The 21,028-nt window shown below is 39.8% G+C and overlaps 1 protein-coding gene across 5 annotated transcripts in view; it reads left to right on the top strand.

Annotated features, from left to right (window-relative positions):
* The window catches only part of PTBP2 (polypyrimidine tract binding protein 2), a 209,591-nt gene that overhangs the window by 43,162 nt on the left and 145,401 nt on the right, over positions 1-21,028 (top strand). For all 5 annotated transcript variants that reach the window (XR_013183276.1, XM_077182197.1, XM_077182203.1 and 2 more), the window contains 3 exons: positions 2,788-2,905; positions 10,726-10,839; positions 12,331-12,466. The gene's annotated coding sequence lies outside the window, so the exon portion shown is untranslated. The remainder of the gene's footprint in view (positions 1-2,787; positions 2,906-10,725; positions 10,840-12,330; positions 12,467-21,028) is intronic.

Genomic DNA, 21,028 nt, shown 5'->3' with positions numbered 1-21,028 from the left:
GGCTGTGCAGCCAGGGTTTGGTGCTGCAGAGCAGGCTGTCTTCAGAAGTGCTCCTGCCCCACCTTAGCACCTCGCTCGGGCCTGTGGCAGGCAGAGGTTTGGAGCTGTCCAGAAGAGATGGATGGGTGGGAAGGCAGGGCTGGGACACATCTGCCTGCTGGGGAGGAAGGCTGGCCACTGCACAGCTCCTACAGGAGGAGGTTTGTGGTGGGGAAGGAGGTGGGGACAGCATCTCTGGGGCCTTGGAGGGCTCTTCTTCCTGAGGAAGCACAGAAAGCTGAAAGATGCTCCACCTGTCCTTTACCCCTCCAATAAATGTTCTGCCCTGTGCTCTCTAGATGTGAGAAAGAAAATGTGATTAAAAAGGTAAAATGCTTTTATTTGTGAGATATTAGCTTTGTGTAATATGTATTCAAAAGCAGATACTCATTTAAAGGTTATATTTAATATAGCTCTGCTCCAGTTTTTCTTTTTTATTATTTTCTTATACATCTTTTCACTTTCTAAGGCAATGCTCCAGTGACTACTGCAATATAATAGCTGCTTTCTCTCTCAGTACACAATTTGACAGCATTTATTCTTTCCTTCAGTGAACATAATTACTTCACATATGGAACCTGTGATAGCCTACAGGCATCTGAGAGAAACCAGAATCATACAATCTGTCCCCTTTGTGAGCTTAATTTACATTCACAAGTGTCATTTTAATAGTGCTGGCAACATGTAGGATAAAAATTACAGGTCAGCTGCAGCATGTCACAGGGAACTGTGCTTAAGTCAATAACATGGTATTATTACATTCTGGATAATTTTACAAGGTAGATCTCACAGAAGGAATTTGACCCCTATTTCTTTAGTTTTCTGCTTTTTGGTTTCCTTCATAAGGTAATTCACTTAGAAATGGATGTTGCAAAACTGCAGACATGTTGACAAAGAGGTTAGACTGTAGCAGGCATTTCCAAATCTGAAAGCAACACCTTTCCCTTGCTGTAACTTGTAACAGTGCTTAGAATTGCCATGCTCTGGCATATTTAAAAATTTGCACTGTTAATTCTTGAAATTTGTTTTCCTGATCCATGTAATAAAAATACTGAGGGGCATAGCCTTCTGCCTTCTCATTTCATACAGCTGACAGAAGTTTGAGCTTTCTGCAACTGATTATTTTTTAGCCAGCAAAAGCAGTCTCCGGCTAGGCATCTTACAGACATTTTGTACAAGAAAAATAGTGACTGTCACAGAGACATGCTGCATACAGACCTGTGTGTGATTCATGATTTAATGTATGTATTTATAAGACCTAAAAATAATAGCTCATTTTTTATACAAGCATCTGTAATATAGATAAAGGTACAATAAATAATCCTGTAAACATCAGGTGATTTTTTTAGTGAAAACTTGTTTTGGGGTAGAGCACTCAATTAAAGTATAAAATCAATCTTAGTTACCATTACTGATTATTTTCTGCTTTTACAAACCCCATAATTTACTGCATTTTAAGCTTTCAAAGTTTGTTTAGGGCTTGTACAGTCTGTCCATAGTACTATGGCATTCAGAAAGTCCATGTATACACAAACAAGGCAAATACACCCCCAGGTGCCCCCCTGCATACATGCCCAAACACATCCATTACCTGATCCACACAGCCATTTACTCCTCCTGAAATTTGCATCCTTCTCTTGCTGTAAGCCTTTTGAATCATTCGAGAAACACAAGGGGGAAAACATCTTTTATCTAACAATTCATTTTCATATCACTGACAGTGTTGGAGTTTGAGTGAGTTTTTTAACTAAGCCCATGCACCTGCACCACTTCCCCCCCTCCTGTGAGGAGACTGGATAGAACATACTTGAATCTATAGTAAAAATATGATAAACTAACAGCAAGGAACTGGATGCATAAATAACTAGATACAGTAAAGATGACCACTACCTGAAGACTTGTAACATGGCTGAGGATGAAGCAAAAATGCATATAACCCCCCCAGATAATTTAGGTTAAAATCAGGAAAATTACAACTTGAGTACATGTTTTTGGGAGTGAAGGTAGGTAGGCACAGAAAAGGATGCCTTTTGAGACTGGTGGAATGCCTATCAAAACTTCGTGTTTTTTTAAGGGATATGTCCCACTCAACCAGTGGTCTGATGTAGAAAGTCAGTCAGTTTTGTTTCAATGTCCATGTTTAAGTCCACCCAGGCCTTAAATCCCCTAAAACACACAGCCAATCTCTGAAGTCTAATGTCAGCCTTTAATTGGGAAAATATGTATTTGGGGCACTGGGAAATGTTTTCATGTAAGGAAAGTGTCTATTAGTCATGTTCTTCAGTCTGGCATAGGAAAGTGTTTGCATTTCACTCTTTACCCTAGCGGGAGGCTCTGGTTTTGTTTCAAGCTCTCTGTTGCTGCAAGGGTGTAGGCTGGGAAACAAGAGCCACAAAGGGCAAGCTGGAGGTGTTCGTTCCACCTCTGGAGCTCTCCCACACCTTAGCATAAAAACTTCTGTCTCTGATACACATGACAATATATGTGCAAATACTAATATTCTGTGTGCCGGATGACTTGTTGATCAAACTCTTTTACCAGTGGAATATTTGAAACATGGTAATTTTCATTCTTTGTGAGGATCTTGTATGAGCTACAGTTCAGTTGCAGAAAAGTCTCATTTATTCCACTGGAGATGTGCTGGAGTGTTTTGTCTGCCTCTCCTCAGCTTCTGTCTTCTCCCTTGGCTGATACTAAGTTTATTATTTGCTTGATTAATGGTTGCCATATCTGGTTATTCTATTTTAGATGAAGAAAAATAAAAGAAAAAAAAAAAAAGTGTGTTTGCAGGGGAGACTTTGCAGCCAGAAGGAAGCTGGGTGCACGGCCCTGCCTATGAATGGGGATTACTTCTGCTTCTTAAAAGGTAAGGGGCACAATCAAGTTTTTGGCCTGACATCCTCTTTTCACCAGTAGAACACAATTGTGCTGATAACGTTTGGTAGAAGAGGCTGAACATGCAGTAGATTAATTCTGTTCTTGGGCCTTGAACTTGAGCCTTTGAGCTCTCTCTTTGTGTCAGCTTGTGATGCTGGGCCCTAGAAGTCCTTTTTCTGTCATCTCCCGTTGAGCGGATGTTTATTGGTGAGAAAACTTGTCTTAAGAGCTGTTAAGGTTTCATCAGCATAGTTTGGAAAAAGCTTTTGTGTTTCATCACCAATGCTTTTGAACAAAAGTGAAGTCTTTGTGGTTTGGTTTCAGGGAAGTTGCCAGGCAACTGGGAGGTTATAGCTTGTAGTCATACCTGGTGGCTTGTGGACATAATCAGTTGATTTTGCTTTGCAAAGCAAAATAAGAAATTACTATGGTGAGATTGCCAAAAATGGAGGTTTTTCCCATATTAGGGAGGAGTTCTGTGCTTGGCTGGGATGATGGTACTTGGCCATGCTTGCCTGGTGGCACCTGGGGCTCCCTCCACGTGTTGCAGGCAGCACAGTGCCCCAGTTCAGGCCCTCTGCCCCAGTGTGCAGTGTCAGGACAGATGCAGGAGCCTGGATTAATGCAGGCAGTCTTTCATGTTATATTTTCTGAGTGATGGGTAAAGGAGCAAATCTACAGATTGCATGTGTGCTGTTTAGATTTACCACTTAGAGGATGAAGCAGAACAGAGTCTGTGGTTAATACAGATTTTAAAAAGATAATGAGATGTTTTGCCTCCCAAGCTGGCATACAATCTTATTTTCCTTACTCCTCCTCCTCCAAAAAAACCCCCTACCAAGCTCTTGTCTCCGATTTGTTCATAAAATAGTATCAAACACCTCCTCTGTGCCTCTGATGTGCGCTCCAGGCTGTGTGCCACTGTGTTGATTCATCTGGAGGATGCCCGGCATGTGAGTGGCTTGGCACAGTGTGGTACAGGGAGGAACCTGATAGTGAGAAAGGCAGAGGCAATGGCATAATTATGAAGGATTTCTTCCCCTCATACTGCTTCTTGTTATTTATTCTTCTCTCCATGTTTCCCCTGGTTATTTCTCTTCCTGAAATGAAAATAACCTGGCAAGAAAACAATGTTTCCACTCCCATCATTTTTAGGCAAGGAACACCAGGCATGTTTTTTTTTAGCGTTGCTAACTGACGGATGATTATTCACCAATATTTTTTGTTGAAGCAAGCAGGCTTGTTAACTGTGGTGACATTTTTAGTGATGCTATGATATCCCAGTGTCATTGTTGCTTGATTTATCAGTGTCTAAAGGATTATTTTGTTGAAAAACCTACCATGGATCTTGTGTTTAAGGCTGACTTTATATGCGTATGACTACAAGTGTGTGAATTTGTATGAAAATAAGGAACAGAACTGTTAAGATGCTTCTTCTGTTTTGGGCTTTTGGCTCTGTGTCATAAAATACAAACTGGAGCCTTGAATTTCCATGCTTTAAAATGGCATACTTAAACTGAGAAATACTGTAATTGAGATCAGCTCAGCCACAGCCATCCTACAGTTTGCATCTATGTACTCCCCATCTTCTCCAAATTCCTGACTCACCTTCTCTCATTCCTATGCTTCTACAAGACTATTATGTGCAACCTCTGCTCTCTCCAGCTACAGACACAGGCTATCCTTGACCTCCCCAGCTTGTTCAGCACCACCTATTAACCAGGCACACCTGGATCCACTGCTGAAGTTTGGCACATGGCTTCCAGGGGTCTTTGAAGGGTTGCAGCCAGCATGGCTGGAGGAGTGGGATGGCAGGAGTCTGTGGGGTCACCCTGCCTAGGAAGGGGTGAGGACAAGTAGGGATCCCATTCACTTGAAGAAAGAGCACTTGGTGAGACATCCCTTGGAGCAAAGCATTGCTGAAGGGCTGGGAATGAGAAGCCCAGGAGCATTTCCCTGCTCCAAGCATTTCTTGCACAAGAATGCAAGGGTGCAAGTCTGGGCACAGCTTGGTGCAGCCCTGGCAGCTGGAGTCTGAAGCAGTGGCTAGGATAATGTGAATGCTGGGTATCTGCTTGGAGATGCAGCAACCACAGACGGTTTGAAAGAACAAAAATTCAAAATGGAAAAGATGTGACCTTGATGCTTTTTGAACTCAGTGAAAGCGAATGTGCTTAGATTTCCTGGGAAAAAGATGCTATTGGAAATTCTGTGTAAGTGTAAATATATGAAAGCCAAAGGAGGTAAAGTTTTTTCCTAATTAGGATAATTAAAAAGAAAAGCAGTCAGCAAGCTGAATGCCAGACACAGAGCACCACAGCTCCTTTGCTAAAGCAGGAGCAGATTTATTCATGGAGTGATGTGTCCTGTTCCTTTTCTCTCTTCTGGCACCTGATTGCCCTCCCTGGGCGAAACCTCTGCACTCCAGGCGGTGTAGTCCAGCTTGGGTTGTACAGCATTGCTGGTCAAGATTATGACATTTCCCCTTCTTCTCCCTCTCTACCCCTTCCTCCTAATTTTAAAGTGATAAAAACATGTCAGTCTTACTGTGGCTCAGCTCACCCATCATCTCCAGTTCCCCCAAATCTCCCTGGGAAGTTTAGGTGCTTTCCAGATCTATGAAGTAGGTCCACAGGGTTTGCAGCATTAAATCCAGATCACAATGTTAAAGTTACATAGATAGAGGGGACAAATATGCCTATTCTGGATAAGCCTGAAAAATCAGATCAACTGTCAAAAATTGTTTTGTCCTGAAGAGAGATGGCAGAAAGAAAAGGCAGAGCACATCAGCCCCCTTCAAGAGAGCCACTGCTTGAATGAAGATGGGGGCTCACTGAAGAAAGCCTAACAAACACATGTAGGCCTTTTACAGAGCTGTTCAAGAAAACAATCTCACTTGAAGAAGCAGACATAATTTCCCAGGAAGCATGTAAGAGGTAATGCAATATGCTGCTAGCTTTCCCTGCCCCTGCTACCTGCCTGCTCCTGGGAATTGCTGTTGTTTGGGTGGTGCAGGGGGGTACAGAAATGGCAAAGGTGTGGGCCTGCTACCTGCACTGCTGCGAGGGCTTGCTGACCAGAATATTTTGGATCCTTGCCCATTAAAGCTTCCCCCAAAGTCCACACGTGCCCATTGAGTCACTGTTTTCCTGAAATCTTATGCCTGATAGCTATTTTCCTGAAGTGCACCCTTTTGCTTTAATCCCTGCTTAATCTTACAGAAAGATGCAAACAATTTTGTAACATCTCTGCCTTGGGAAGTCTCAGGGAAGTTCAACAAATTCTTCTGTGGCTTTTTATTCATGTGCCCCAAGAGCGGACTGGGGTCCCCTCCCCAGTCTACAGGTTTGGATATAAAATACTACTAGATCAACCTTCTGGAAAGAGAATGCTTTGATTTGTAAAACTGGAGATAAAATGTTTATCTAGGCAGTATTAGATTAGTCACAGATTAATTACAATTGAAAAGTATTATTCATCTGTAATAAGAGTGAATTCTTCACTCAAGATTCATAGCAAAATAACATTATTTTTCAAATAGAAGTAATTTAAATGGAAGTAAGACCTTCTAATGCCACCATCTGTACAAGTAAATTACTTTCAGAGTAATTAAATATGCATATCTGGGCTGTGTACTGTACTGATGAACCAAGTTTTATGGAAGCAATATGCTTAAAAATCCCTTAGGTATTAAAGATGAAGAACCCATGGCATTTTGCATTCATATAACCATGAATAAGAAAAAATATTTTCTCTGCTGCATAATTTTGGGGAATATATTTTTATTAACTTTTCCAGGTTAATTAATACTTTTGCCAAATAGCAAATACGATCATCATATTTATTAGTCTGACATTTCACAGGGACTTAAAGCTCTATAAGAAGTTTCAGCATTGTGTGTGCCTGAATTTATGATTGTGACACAGTCACTCATCTTCTGCAGATTCCCAGGAAGCAGAGCAGTGCAGTGAAACCGAAATCATTATGTTGACTGAATTCATTACTGCCGGACTTGTCCCTCCATGAAATAGCACTGCTCAGCCAATTGGGATTCATGGTCACAGCCCTTCATGGGATCATCAGGGTTTATAGTCCATAACAAATACAAATACAGCCAGGAACAATAACAGTCTGATACACCTGATCTATTACCCCACCTTGTGAGACTGTCGCGGGCGCCAGAGGCAGCGACTGGCCGCGTGTTTTCCCTTGTGCAGATGGATGGCACAGTCCTGTGGAAGCAGAGGCTGTGCCTCAGAACACAGCACTGGCAGCATGCTCTTCAGTGACTAAAACCCATCTTTATGCTGGCAACACAATGTTCATGACTGGTGTGTAGGGGAGCTTTGAACATTTGCTGGGAGCATCTGAAAACTGCAGAAATTCTTGGTTAAAGAAATACCTGAAGTCAGTTCTGTGGAGTGCTTCAGAAGAAGTCTGAAATCCCAGCTCAACCCTTTCAAATCAGCAAATACAGCTGTCTACATGCTACCAAAATGCAAGAGCAAATTCAAGCATAAAGACACGCAGTCGGCACAATCTCTGTTTGCAAGTCAGCCGCTGCATGCTGCATGTGATATGTATTTTATGTCAATGTAACATTGCTTATAAAATGTGCTGGGGTTCCCTGACATCAAGAGATTTAGTCTACCTGCAGCACTTTCACAGTTATCTCCTCAGATTAATTGCAAGAGTCTGATAACAGATGGAGGACAATAGATCAATTCTTCCTGCACCCTAAATGTGAAATAAGAAATGGTGGCCTGAAACATAGAAAAGAAATGATGAGAGGTTCATTTCTCTACTCTCCCTGTGCTAACATGTGTGAACTAATATGTTGTGTCCACCTTTTGGACCTGCTCATGTGTGTTTTAGATCATGCTTTGTGATAGATGGACGTGGAGTTTATGTAGCCAAGAGGAGAACCATTAGAAATGTTCTAATCTGGAGGTATTGAAGCTTGGATGCCATAAGTTCTCACCTAGCATAAAGCAGTAGTTTGGTGTCAGGTTCAGCTGCATCCAGTCTAATCGTGCACAAATATGATGCTGGAGGTAGCCTGCATGAGTTTTCTTAAATTCCCTTTGTGTGTCTTGTCACCTTTGTCTCTTATGTCCCTGAACCTCAGTCCATGCCCAGTCTGCAAACCCCAGCATCTGCAACATGCTCTGCTTTCAGCAGTTCATTTTCTGTCCCTACCACTGGAAGACAACAATTTTTTAGCAGATTTTCTGTGAAGGTTGAGGTTGAAAGAGAACAAAAGCGGGAACTTAGGTGTGAATGTGCTGAAAGAATCCTTGACAAAGGGGCTTTTGGCTTTGTGGGATGGCTCCTATCAGGCTGCATATGAAAGATTTTTATAGTACTCCTGAGAAGACCTGGTTTTCAGGTCAAGGTCTGACCTGCAACAGACAATATTTACATAATGCCTATTGCTTTTGGGCAGCAAATTGCTTTGGGAATTTAGGAATTATAGCAATAGCACAAAAGAAACTCTGCATAGCCAAAAAGAAACAATTTAAATGTGACTCACTTCAGCTTCTGAATGTGGCCACTTTTCCATGTCTAAGTCCATGTTTATGCTTAAAACATTCTTAGACTAGCATTATTAGCATAATGTAACACATTTCCCAATAATTTGAAAGTGAATCTTCCATGTGTTTGAAAATGACAAAGTAGGACGTTAAAATCATCTTTTCTTCCTGTGTAACAGTGTCTTGTGTTCAGTATGTCTCCAGTTCTCACAGAGGCTGGAGCATTATTTTTCACACCCTTTTCCCCCCATTTAGCTTCTAGTTACTTAGACAAAATTGAGAGAACTTTTTAACTTGCTGTGCTTTTAAAGCTTTAAAAGCTTTTGCTGAAAAGGTACCTATTTTCTTATCACTTTTTTTTTTTTCTTTCTCTAGAAAAGGGCTTAATTTGAAGCTCTTTTTTGGCAGCTGTATTTCATTGTGATGCATTATGTCAGGGCCCATCAGTCACATGAAGATTTATGGAAAAAAACATACCCTTTTTAGATGTCCCTCTCTGCAGCCCTCTTCAAAACACAGTGTTTTTTTCAAGAAACTCAACAGAAACTATCAACAGTGGTATGATTCTTGAAACATTTTGAGTGTAATGACTTCATCTTACTCAATTATATAAATGTTGCTTAAAGAACGAATACAGAATTTAATGTGGTGAACTTTGTAATTCTAAAAAAATTGACCATTTTCACCTATTTGTGATGTTTACTTTTTAGTGTTGAGCAAGGGCTTCTCTTCTTTGTAACCAAGATAATCCTATGCTGTTCCTTATTTTACCATTAAATGAAATACATTCTGAATTCAGATGAAAATGAGGTACCTTGATGAAAGTGGGCTTCAGGTGTCGCACACTAAGCATTGTACATTTTCCTTTGCTCTGATCCTCCAGCACACATAAGATTTCACCTCTTCACCTTTGAACGAGATTGCACTAACTTTGATCTTTTCAATTTTGTTCAACTCCAGGAAAGGAGCAGCTACTTGAAACATGTTATCATTTAGACTTTCAGAGGTTCTTTTAAAAAAAAAAAAGGAAAAAAAAAGGAGGAGAAAGAAAAAAAAACTTGAAAGCATGAACTAAAAGCTGTAGATTTTTATCTTGAGCATCAGCTTTTGAAGCTAGTGCGTAATGGTTTAATATCAAAAACTATCTCCATGTAGAACAAAACAAAATACAGATTTAAAAAGCACACAGAATTATTAAATACAAATTTCATTTTTGGCAAGCATTTTTCTGCAGTGGTGATGTGGGTAACCTATCCCAGGTCAAAGCATAAGCTTTGTGTTCTTGCTCCTTTGCCTATGGCCTAAACCTATTATTTGAGCCTCTGTACTTGTGTGATACTAATTCATGATACTGACAGTTAATCTATTTTTATAACTGTTATTATCTGAGCAAAATAAGGTTCTTCATTTTCTCTTCAAGTCTGAGAGCATGTAACAGTGGGGAGCAAAGTTAAAAGTATGATATTTTCAAGATCTTACATGGTTTAGCAATATTCTTAAAATGATTATCACTATATGCCAATATGGTAGTTATTTTGCTATTATTTCAGTATTATTTGGGTTTATTTAGGTTTTTTTTTTTTTTTTTTGCTGTTACAAGACAGATTTTTCACCCAAATACTTAAAAATTTTAAATCACAGAGCACTAGTGTACCAGCCTCAATGAGGCTCTAAAGTCCTAGGAAGTTTAATCAAAATTCTTAATGATTACTAAAAGTTTACATTTTTTTCCCATTGGCTCCTCTTTATTCTTGCCTGGTTTACTCAGATGTGCATTATTTCATCCCTGTCTTCCCTGCTGAGACTGCAGTTGTTTAGGGAGGCTCATGATAAGTAGCTCTTTGTGTCCATCCTCTTGTTTTATTTTGAGGTTTGCTTTGCACAACAGTACAAATGGGGGCAGTTTCTCCCTTCTTGGATGTGATGCTTATTGAATTTGTTTCCATTAACAAGCTGTTGGAAACAAGTTAATGCCACATTAATTTACTCTTACATCTGATTTGTCCTGCCTATTCTAAGGGTTGCTTAGACAACAGATCACCCCCTAAATATCTCATAAAAGGTCTGAATTCCACTCCTTGCAAAAGTGGAATTATGATTAATAATTTATACCACATTGAAACACTAATGACAAAAGAAATAAAAAAGATGTTGGTATGCAGGTGAAATTATGGCAGAGCTAATCTCTGCAGAGATCCTTGACATGGTTACTTGGAGGGGCTAAGTAATATATTACTATTGATCAGCTGTTTATCCACTTTTCTTTCCTTCACAGTTTTCTAGGTGTCAGACAGTCCTGGAACCAAGGACCTCCGAGCACATTTCATCCTCTGGTTTCCCTGAAACTTTGTTACACCCTGAAGTTACTGGAATACATGTTCTGCATAAGGTATTTGCCTACACACTCCTCTTCAAGAGCCTCTGATCTATTGTGAACTGAAGGTTCATTGAGACTTTTGTTTGTTACTTTTCATAACTCTGATTTCTTGAGATTAATCAGATATCTTATTTGGAGATGTACTTGATTTTCTAGCCCACCTCACATATGCCTTTTGTAGGTGAGCCCCACTTCCAAGAACTTCTGTAGTAGCCAGTGCTTCATGTCACCACTTGGCTGCCACCTACTAAGACATCTCTGTGGGAGGTTTGTGGTGAAGCCATATGGGCTCTTGGGTCCTACAGGACATTGGCAGGTGTAGCAGAAAACTTCAGGTTCTCTAGTGATGATGGGGTTAGTGCCAATGTAAAATCAAAGTGGAAACGTCCTAAAGCAGAAGTACCGAAAGAGAGATTAGTCACTGCCAGTTCTGGGGAGAAAATATGGCAGCCTGTGAGAGCTGATCCTTTTAGTGTTGCCCAGGTACCCAGCAGTGCAGTGTGTGGTGAGAAATTACCTGTGAGTGAGACAGGCTATTGCTTACAGCCTTCAGGGCCAAGAAAATCTGCTCATATCCCAGTGTCTGCTGGCTGTAGTTCCAGGCTCTCTCAGTGTCACAGGAGCAATCTGTCTGTAGTTTCCTTCTCCAGTCAGTTTGCTGCTGCCAGGAAGCACCCCCAGGAAGCACTGACATTTCCAAAGCACTCAAGCAGTAGGCATGGCTAACAAACTCATAGATTTGTGAGGGTTTGAGGTAGATGTCCCCATCCAGGTTTAATGGCATCATTCTGCTCCACTTAAATGCTTCCATTTTCCTAATTTTTCCAGGAAAAAGGACAAACCCCAAATTACAATCCTCAAATCAAAAATTTCTCATTGCAGAACAACACAAATTTTTTAAGCAACACATTTTAATTCTAATTTTCTTGAGTATATGCAAAACAAAACGATTGTAGTATATAGGACAATAGCTATCTTAAACTATTGTCTAGATAGATTTTCTTTTGGACTAGTTGGTAGTTGAAAGCTGTCCTTATTGCACCGAAGGAGTAAAATCCACACTTGTTAGGCTCTTATTTCATCCTCTTTCCTATGGTCTCACCTTTTTGGCCCTGCTAACTTTCATGTCCATAATGAACTCCATTTAGCTTCTCTGCAGCAGGACCTTGTCTTTGTTAATCACTGACCCAGCGGCATGAAGCTGCGTAGGAGAGCAGGTTATTTTTTTTTTTTCTGGATTTTCTCTACTTCCTTCAGCAGTTGTAACTTCTAAGAAACTGCAGAACAAACAAGTATAAAAGATCAGGAAGATGGCCTGAAAAAAATAATGTTTAAAAGATGTTTCATTGTACTCAGTTCTCCTGTAGCTGCCAGCTACAGACTGATGGCTGAAATCTTAGAAGTTGTTAATGGGATTAGGTCTTTGGCAACTGATTGCTTAATGCTGTCTTCTCATTGAGTGGTGTCATGTTTGTGATTTTTTTACTTTTTTCTTTTTTTCAGTAACCATATATAAACTTGTCATGGAGATCAGCTGAGACCTCATGGCAGAAATCTCATTTGAAACAACTGGAAATTACTTCACCTTGGCTCAAGCCACAGCACAACACATACTTTCTCCTCCTTCTCCAGCCCTGCTGTGAGTCAAAGGCGTTTTCTGGGCTGCTGCTTTCCTGTGCTGAATGACCTTGAGCCTCTTGCTGCTGCCCTGTCTTTGCTTGGCTCAGCACGTGCATCCCTTGCTCTTTTAAATATGCCTGCATGCTCACCTTTGCTGTCTTCCTTTTTCTCCACAGCTGAAGCTATTGGTTCCTATGTCAGGCTTTGAGACTCACACGTTTTAGTTCATAAATGCCTATAGCAATTCTCCATGCTTTTGACAGTGAGGATTTTTTCACCTTATCAAAAGCATGTTGGTATTGCCAAACACATAGTACTTGCCTACTAGTATGTTTCCTTTCTGCCCATGCTTGCAGAGCAAGAGAAAATTAGGTGAAAAAGTAGAGTAGTAGCATTTTATACTTGTTTTGCTGGGACATAAATTTGCAGATCTGTGAAGTGGGGGAGAATCAGCCCACTGTGACTCACAGCCCAAGTACAGCACAGTGGGAAGAGCCCAGCTTGGGTTGTGTGTGTCCTTACTAACAGGGAAAGCTGAAATGCTAATTGACGTTGCAATCTGCTTCAGGTCAGGTAAAGGTCATCAGACCTCTGCAAACGCTTAATCCTTCCCATGGAAGCTTTGTGGGATTCCCAAGGATCCTACAAAAATAACCTTTATGTTTGTTTACATGGAGAATCTCTGCAGGAAGCAGAGCTAGCAGAGTGGTGGTAGGGAGGCACGGGGATGGCAGTGGTGTCAGAGGGATGGTGAGGCTGGGCAGAGTCATCACTCTTTGCTCTTTTCTTCATGTTAAACAACATGTAAATACTCCTGTAAAACAAAGCTGCCACTCTTTGCTACCAATCATTTCTCAGATCTTCAGCCTCCTTGTAAAAGGCTGCATCAGCTTTTCCCAGAGACAAGCACTAGGATAGATTCAAGCACAAGCTGAATGTAATGGGGTGTAGGATGGGGTAGATGCAATACTGAGCACTGTGCAACTTCCAAACAGTGTGGTGAAGCCAGTCCATACCTTCAGCAAGGTGCTCTAGCATGTGCATAACCTAAAAGCATGTCTTGCTGAAACACAGGGGCTGTGTATACACATACTGTGCATGCTGAAGTGTTCTGCTGGGTCGAGGCCAGGTTGTTCAGCACTGTGCAGGCTTAGCCCTTCCAGATGTCTCCAAAGATAAAATGGAAAGAAAGTGACAGTCAGTCCCAGTCACGTGGAACACAACTGGGTTTTAAAAGGCTACTTTTGATAATTCAGTATTTTGTGTACTGTGGCAAGATGTGAATTACAAAACCCCTAATAATAATGTAGTTCAGTCAGGGTAGCCTTGAAATTAGACCCCTAGCAGAGAGGTTGCACTGTATAATGATAGTACAGTGCCATTTGTTTCAACACATTTAGCACTTCAGAATGGGATTTTTTTGTTAAACACCAGATGTTCTAGTGACCCGAGTGCTGACTCTAAGAGAATACACAATAGAATAGTGCGTCAAGGTCAATGGCACAAATTAATCTGTATTATCATGCTGTCATATTGTACTGTATGCCCCATATGAGCAAGATCTATGGCTGGTTCCTTCTTTACGTGCAACTGTATGAGGTGTTGCAGTACACAGATTTTGAGTTTCCCAAGCCCTCAAACCCCCCTGAAAGAAATCCGATTCTTGCTTTGATAGTTTAAATTGTAAATGTGACATTCTTACAGCGGGTGAGGGCTGTGTGGGTATGTGACTGTAATCTCACAGAACCAGAGGAGGAGCACAGTGAGAATTACGTCTCTTAATTGTAAATTCTGCCTTTAAGGACTTCAAAATAATAACCTAGGTAGCTTGGTTGTCTGCATTTTTCCTTTGACTTAAAAATGTGATAAGGCAAAAAAGAATAATTGTTTCAAAATTTTAAATGATAGTTTATCTGCAGTAGATACTTCTGTCTCCATGAGTCCCCCATATTCCTTCTCCCTGCCCTGTGACTTCTAAGCTATTGCTGCAAGATGGCAGGATGTCAATGCCCCCCAAATTGAACCTGTGATTTGTTTTTCTTTGATTTATGGGCTTGTAGTCAATAAACTTTATAAAGGAAAGTATCAGACTGAGCAATCAATCAAAGATAAGCAGATTCTTGTCCTTTAAAAGCATTTCACCCCAGTAAGCAAGGGTCTCATTCATCTTTTACAACCACTCTTGCAGCTTTCAGCTGAGAAAGGACTTGCTGCTGACTACATTCCCTTCTGCTGAAAACTCCCTGTTCTGAGCTGAGATTTTTTAAATTCATTGCAGCAGTACATTTCCTTCCCATGTTTTTTGCTATCTCTAAAAGGGCAAATTGTTTGCATGTTGTTACTAAAGGTAAATCTCCTTACTGTGTAGAGGAAAAAAGGCTTATGTTTTTAAGTGTGAGAGGCATGGACTGTTGTTTTACAGAAACAGTATTAATTTTCTTTGTTATTTTACAAAGCAAAACATAAAAATAGGTTCCCATTTGTTTTTTATTAGTATTTGAATTCCGTTTTGAGTAAGGCAAATGTTATCCTGCATGTTTTGCTTCTCTGAAGCACAGATGGTGTGCATATGCAGATTGGTGATTTTTTAATCAAAACAGTGACACTTGGGAATATATGTAAGTATTGTAATAATGCATTAGTCAGGAGTGATGTTGTAACACACTGAGATCATACACATAAATCTAAGACACCATGTCTAGACACCCCAGGGAAGATGGCATGCCATGGGTTAGAGCAAGCATTAAGGAAGTGCAATATTTCAAATATGATGGGAAAATAATGCAATTTGCAGACTTTAATAAAACCATTGGGGAATTAATTTTACTAAGGATACACTCTCTCCAAAAAACATGTATGTTTCTACATTTGCTTCGTAGATAATCAGAAGGCGAGACACTGTACCTGCTATCTCAGGCATAAGCACAATACGGTATCTATGAATTGTGCTGTACCTTTCATATGCTGAATATGAAAATAATCCCTTTATAGTGCTTTAGTCGTACAAAACTGCATTATGCAAACAATGCACAGGCAGCATAAACCTTGGAGATTCAGAATTTGAAGAGCTTTTAAATGAATCTCATAAGTGTTGATTTGGGCATGCTCAGGGAGTGCGCTCAGCTGTAAAACTTGACCGACCTAACCCTCCCAGTTTTAATTATTAGCTTTTTGATTATCAAATATTAAATGAAGAGGTGCAACTTATGACTTTTGCATGTATAATTTTCCTTTCTTTCTAAAGGTTTTCTAAATTTTATTTAAAGAATCCTTGCTGTCTTTGGCTGATTTTTGTTATTTGTTGTCATGTATAGCTCTTGGTATATAATTTTAATCAGCCAACCACTTTTTAAATTTTTGCCAGCTGATAACTACTCGCAAGCAAGTAACTTGCAGTACTATGCCAGGAATGTTGTGATAAAAATGTCAATTTAAACCTGGCCAAGGATGACAATCGTAACTCTTTTAAAGTGAAAAACTTGAACAGAATACATAACACAATAGCCCTTTTTACCTTCTGCTAGTGTAAAACATGCAGGAACTTTAGGGGTTCCCATAATGATAACCCTCACAGTCAAAACCCCACTTAAAAATTGGCTGCATTGGTGACTCCATCAACCTCATCATCTCTTGTCATCTGAAAGGCTAATAGTAAAAAATCTTCAATACAGCTGAACATTTTCAATTAAAATATCATCAACTCAAATGCTGTCTGTAATCAGTCCAGTAAATTCAGTAGCTATAGAAGTCAGTAAATGAGGGAACTCAGGTTTTGCCAATAGTGACCATGGGTTATATCCTGACCAACTGAACTCTGTTTCAGAAAACTAGGTGCATATGTTACCATGGAATAAACCCAAGCAATTCAGTATTTTCTGTCCCCTCATCTGTCTTTTCCTCTCTGAGCTATAAAGACACTCATCCAGAATCCTTTATTAGGACAATAATCCAGTGGGAAGATATTTGAAATCAAAACCTGAAACATGATGGGTTGGGACGTAAGCAATACTTTGAAGGAGATTCTTGGAAAAGGTGAGTTCACAGTGTTGGGAGCAACATGGCATAGTTGCAGTGTTGTGAGGCCTCTCTGCACACAGCCCACCTACTTCAGAAAATTGTAAACCACCCCTTGTATTCAGCTTTTCCCATTTTAAAGCTAGATTTAATCTTCTAGGATGTTCAGGAAATGTGAATGGGCTTCAGAGCTTGTGCAGGGGTATAAATATATCTGCAAAATAATAATAATGAGCAGCTTTCATGAATCTCCATGGAGATTTCTTCCCTTTGAGCATCTTCCAAGGTCTTTGCCACAGTCAGGGCAGAATATCTCTGGTTTTAGACCAATCTTCCTGTCACCTTTTGCCTCTTCCCATTTAGCTAGTGCTGCACAAATATTACTAGTGTATATTATATTTATTATATTTTCATTTACACAGTCCTCATTTTTCTTTCTCTTTCCTTCATATTCTCTTACTCTGAAATTTGATCTTTGTTGAATTTCTGCTGTTTCCACCAGCACTTCATCTGTGTTAATTATTGTTATCCTTCGTATTACTGTATTACATCCTTCATTCTTCATATTACAGTCTACCCAAAGTCTACCCCCTTTAAGCAGTATCACATAAAAACGCACTAATGTTTTAATTTCAAGATGGTGTTGCTAATATCAGTTTTTGTGAATGAAATGTATTGCAGTCAGGTTCAATAAATATAATCCTTACTGTTTGCTAGAAGAGAACTCAAATCCTGGATTCTTCTATTCTGTAGAAGCTGCTGCAGTTTACTTTTAGCATTTTCCTCCTATTAGATGGATCTTTGCTCTACTTCATAGGACATAGGAGTACGTAGGAAGAGGTTCCATTTTTATTTATAACTCCTGGCTGCATCCCACTATGGCTGATCTTCAGCAGCACACTTGCACTGCTCCTCCTCCTCATGGACATCCACAGCGGAGAGAACGGGGTGAGGAAGGTGGGCTTACCTTCTCTCCTGGTGCATATCCATGTGTGGTTTGGATCAAAACACGCTGTAGATCTAATTCTCCAGCTGTGGGGGTGTAAGTGATGGCACTGTCGTTGGACTGGGCTCCGCAGAGGGTCAGCCATGGTTGGGGATGGGGTGTGATGGGGACAGTGGCTCCCGGTGCCTCCCTGCTGTGAGTGCACAGCCTTCCCTGGACAGTCCGAGATGGTCATTTAACCTGGCTGTGGAAAACAGCTTGTCATCCTGCAGGAATGTCAGATGCTAGACAGACCACTTTAACCTTGCTTAACCTTTCACTGTGCTCCTCAGCTAATGAGATGAATGAGAGTTTTATTGGTGTTTCTTGACCTAGATCTTTTACATGACAGTTCCATGTATCTGAGCAGCCTAATGCCTTGTGTTTTGTAAATCAATATAGCCTTATCTATTTTTTTAAAAGCTAGAAATGTTTATTTTAGGCCTACTATCATATCCTATAAATAATATTGATTTTTTTTAGCCTGAAAAACTATTTAATTTTGAATTGGCTCACCTTGTTAGTCAAATACAGTTCTTGGGTAAGTCCAAGCATGATTCTCATTACTTTTATCCCTATGGTGTTTGCAAACCTGGTGTCAATAAATTGAGAATGGGATCTCCTGTGCATAAACCACATCTTAGTTTTCAATTTATGGAAGTTTTTCAGACTCTGAGATTTAATGGGCAAACACAAGAAAGCAGTTATAGCAGATTGCACAGCCTCAAATAATACAAATGTTATAGGACAGTGATGGGAATGTGCAACATTAAGCCAGCCTTTCATGGTGTTATGTGAATTGCACTGGCTCAGCTAAAATGGAAAACTTAAACATTTATTTTATATTTACATCTTCAGCACACACTTTTCCTAGTTATTATTTTACTTCTGTCCTTCCATCCTTGCCATCCTTCCATTGCTTGAAGTATAAATACTCTCACTGCCATTTGTGATGTTCTGAAATGAAAATTTCAAGACAAGAGAACAAAATATTGTTATTCAGGGTTAGGGTCATTGCTCCGTCTGTTGTCTGCTGTGTTTTACACAACCAGTATTGTACTGCATGTACAACTAGGAAGGACCAGTACAGTGATGTTTCTTGCAGGTGCTTCAGAGACTTCTGAAGACTTTTTTGAACACAACTTCTGACATTTCCTCCCCATGTGTTCAAGACTTCTGTACCAGTACTTTCTCAGTTTCTATTCTGAATTAAAATGAATTCCTGTCTATTTACATGGTTGATGTAAGTAAACAAAATTTCCAAGACTGAGTCAAATGAGACAGTATATTAAAATGCATTTCTCATTGTCCAACTCTGTGATAAGATTCTTATACAAGCCTTTGGATTGCAGGGTAAATAGATACCCATTTGATCTGTTCATGTATAAGACACAAAATCTGATTCAATTTTCTTTTCATAGTAAATGTTTGACACTTGAGGTACCAAATAGATGATACAAAAGTTGACTCTGAAAGTACAGGCTGAATTCATATACAAATGCAGGCATGATAATGATTTTCAGGCTCATTTTTTACGTTAGCATTACACAAATGCAACCAAGGAAGTGATTAGTACATTTCTCTGTTGAACTTCTGAGACATTAGTTTGTGTATTATTACTTGCAACTAGCTTTTCAATTTTACTATTATTTGCCTTTCTCACTTGGTAAGGACAAAATATCAGATTGATGATTTACATTTTATGTGGGAAAAAATAGGAACTGCAAGAAGGTTGGTCTGTGAATTCTTATAAAAACATCAGAGAAGCTAAACAGCTTTAGCTCTTTAGTTCCAGAAATTAATGTATAATATTGTTTTCCAAAAACACAGCATCATCTCATGGCTTTAAAAATGACTGTGGGAAAAGCACATAAGCCTATTTTGTATTAAAATGAAGCAGAAAGTATTAATTCCTGCTTGCCAAGATGCCCATGTGAATTTGTGATAGGTGTCTAAATGCGGAGGTAAGTAATAAGCAGGTATTGACTTCTATTGAGATCAGTATCGAGATTTGTTGACCCAAAGAGGTTACAATTGACTGAAGAGTGGGGCAGTAAATCTTGTTATTGAACAAAAAGCTGAAGTCAATATATGTATTATTATAAACATTTTTCTTTTGGAAGAGATAATAAGGGTGGAGTGGTTTAAAGCTTTAGATTTATACAGCTATGATAGCATACAGTTCTTTTATGTAGTCACAGGAGGAAAATGCCTGGAGGGAGGTTGTGGGGGTATTTTTGGTGGGTTTTTTTTTTTTTTGGTTTGATTGTTTTTTTTTTTTTTTTTGGGTTTTTTTGTTGTTTTTTTTGTGTGTGTGCCTTTTAAAAAAATTTATTTATTTATTTTTAATACAGCTTCACCAATCATGCCAAAGCAGTAAAGCCTGCATCAACTTTCACATCATAAACCCTTATTCTCATTGTTTTATAACTCGGCTATAAAGGTTATTTTCAGATTGAAATTTGGCCTGCAAGCTCTTTGGCTAAGAATCATTTTTCCCCAGAAGGGTGAAAGGAATAAAGATGATCTATTGAACTATTTATTGAATTTTAGAGGAGCACAGAAAATATGTGTTGTGATTTTTATATAATTCAAGATTTAGATTGTATTCCTTATTGAATATTATTTTCTGCATAAAGCTAGGATTTACTTGCTCATAAAGGTGGTGGCTGAAAATGTTCTTTCAGTGCTTTCAAACACTTGCTAATATTAATCCATGCCTTGTATTGTAAACAAGTATGATTTTTATGATTTTTATATTTTAGTCCATTCTATTATGCTCTGGTCAGTACATTATATTTTAGGTTATTGCTTGAAAGAATAACGAGGAGACAGAGCATAGAAGTAAAGAGGAATCCATCCATCTGAAGACATTAAACTTATTAATTAAAATCACATACATCCTATAGTGAGTGACTGACTGAAGAAATAGCTGTTGAATTGCAATTTTATAACATTTATATCTGTTAGTGTCTTGACTGCTGGTAGAAATGATCCTTCAGTAACTCAAAAATCCTCTAACAAAAATAATTTGTTGCTTTCCATTGCAGAAACCATCTGCCTCCTTCCTTAGTTCACAAGACCCTCTTACGTTTCTCTAGGATTCAGGAACTTGTACTAATTTAGGAGACTCACTGAATCTCTTTAGCAGCACAGGCTATGATGAATGCATCAAACATCTTCTCTGCTCTTTGCACTGGCTTGCTGTGAATATAAAAACAAACCCCAGGTTGGCACCCTTGTCCTGGAGCCATTTGGCGTCCTGGTGTCAGTGCCCAGGGGCTGCCCCAGGCTGGCGGTGGAGCCTGGCTGTGCCCAGTGCCCTGTACCCTGCCCTTTGGGGCAGGAGGGGAGCTCCCTTCTGCACAGGGCAGAGAGGAGTAACCACCCCAGCCAAACCCTGGGTCCCAGCTCTGCTCTGCTGCCTGGTGAGGTTCTCCCTGCTGCTGCCACTCTATTCAGTTCCCTTCTGTGCTCCCACTCTGGTGGCATCCCTTGCAGTGGCATTCTGAGCTGGGAATCACTGCTCTGTGGCTGATGGCCAGGACCTTTCCCCTCCTTGGAGAAGTCCTCCTGCTATCT

The sequence above is a fragment of the Agelaius phoeniceus genome, chromosome 8 (assembly GCF_051311805.1).
Source record: "Agelaius phoeniceus isolate bAgePho1 chromosome 8, bAgePho1.hap1, whole genome shotgun sequence".
Classification (NCBI taxonomy): domain Eukaryota; kingdom Metazoa; phylum Chordata; class Aves; order Passeriformes; family Icteridae; genus Agelaius; species Agelaius phoeniceus.
The sequence above is the reverse complement of the archived record's forward strand: the minus strand, read 5'-3'. Positions and strand labels throughout refer to the sequence as shown.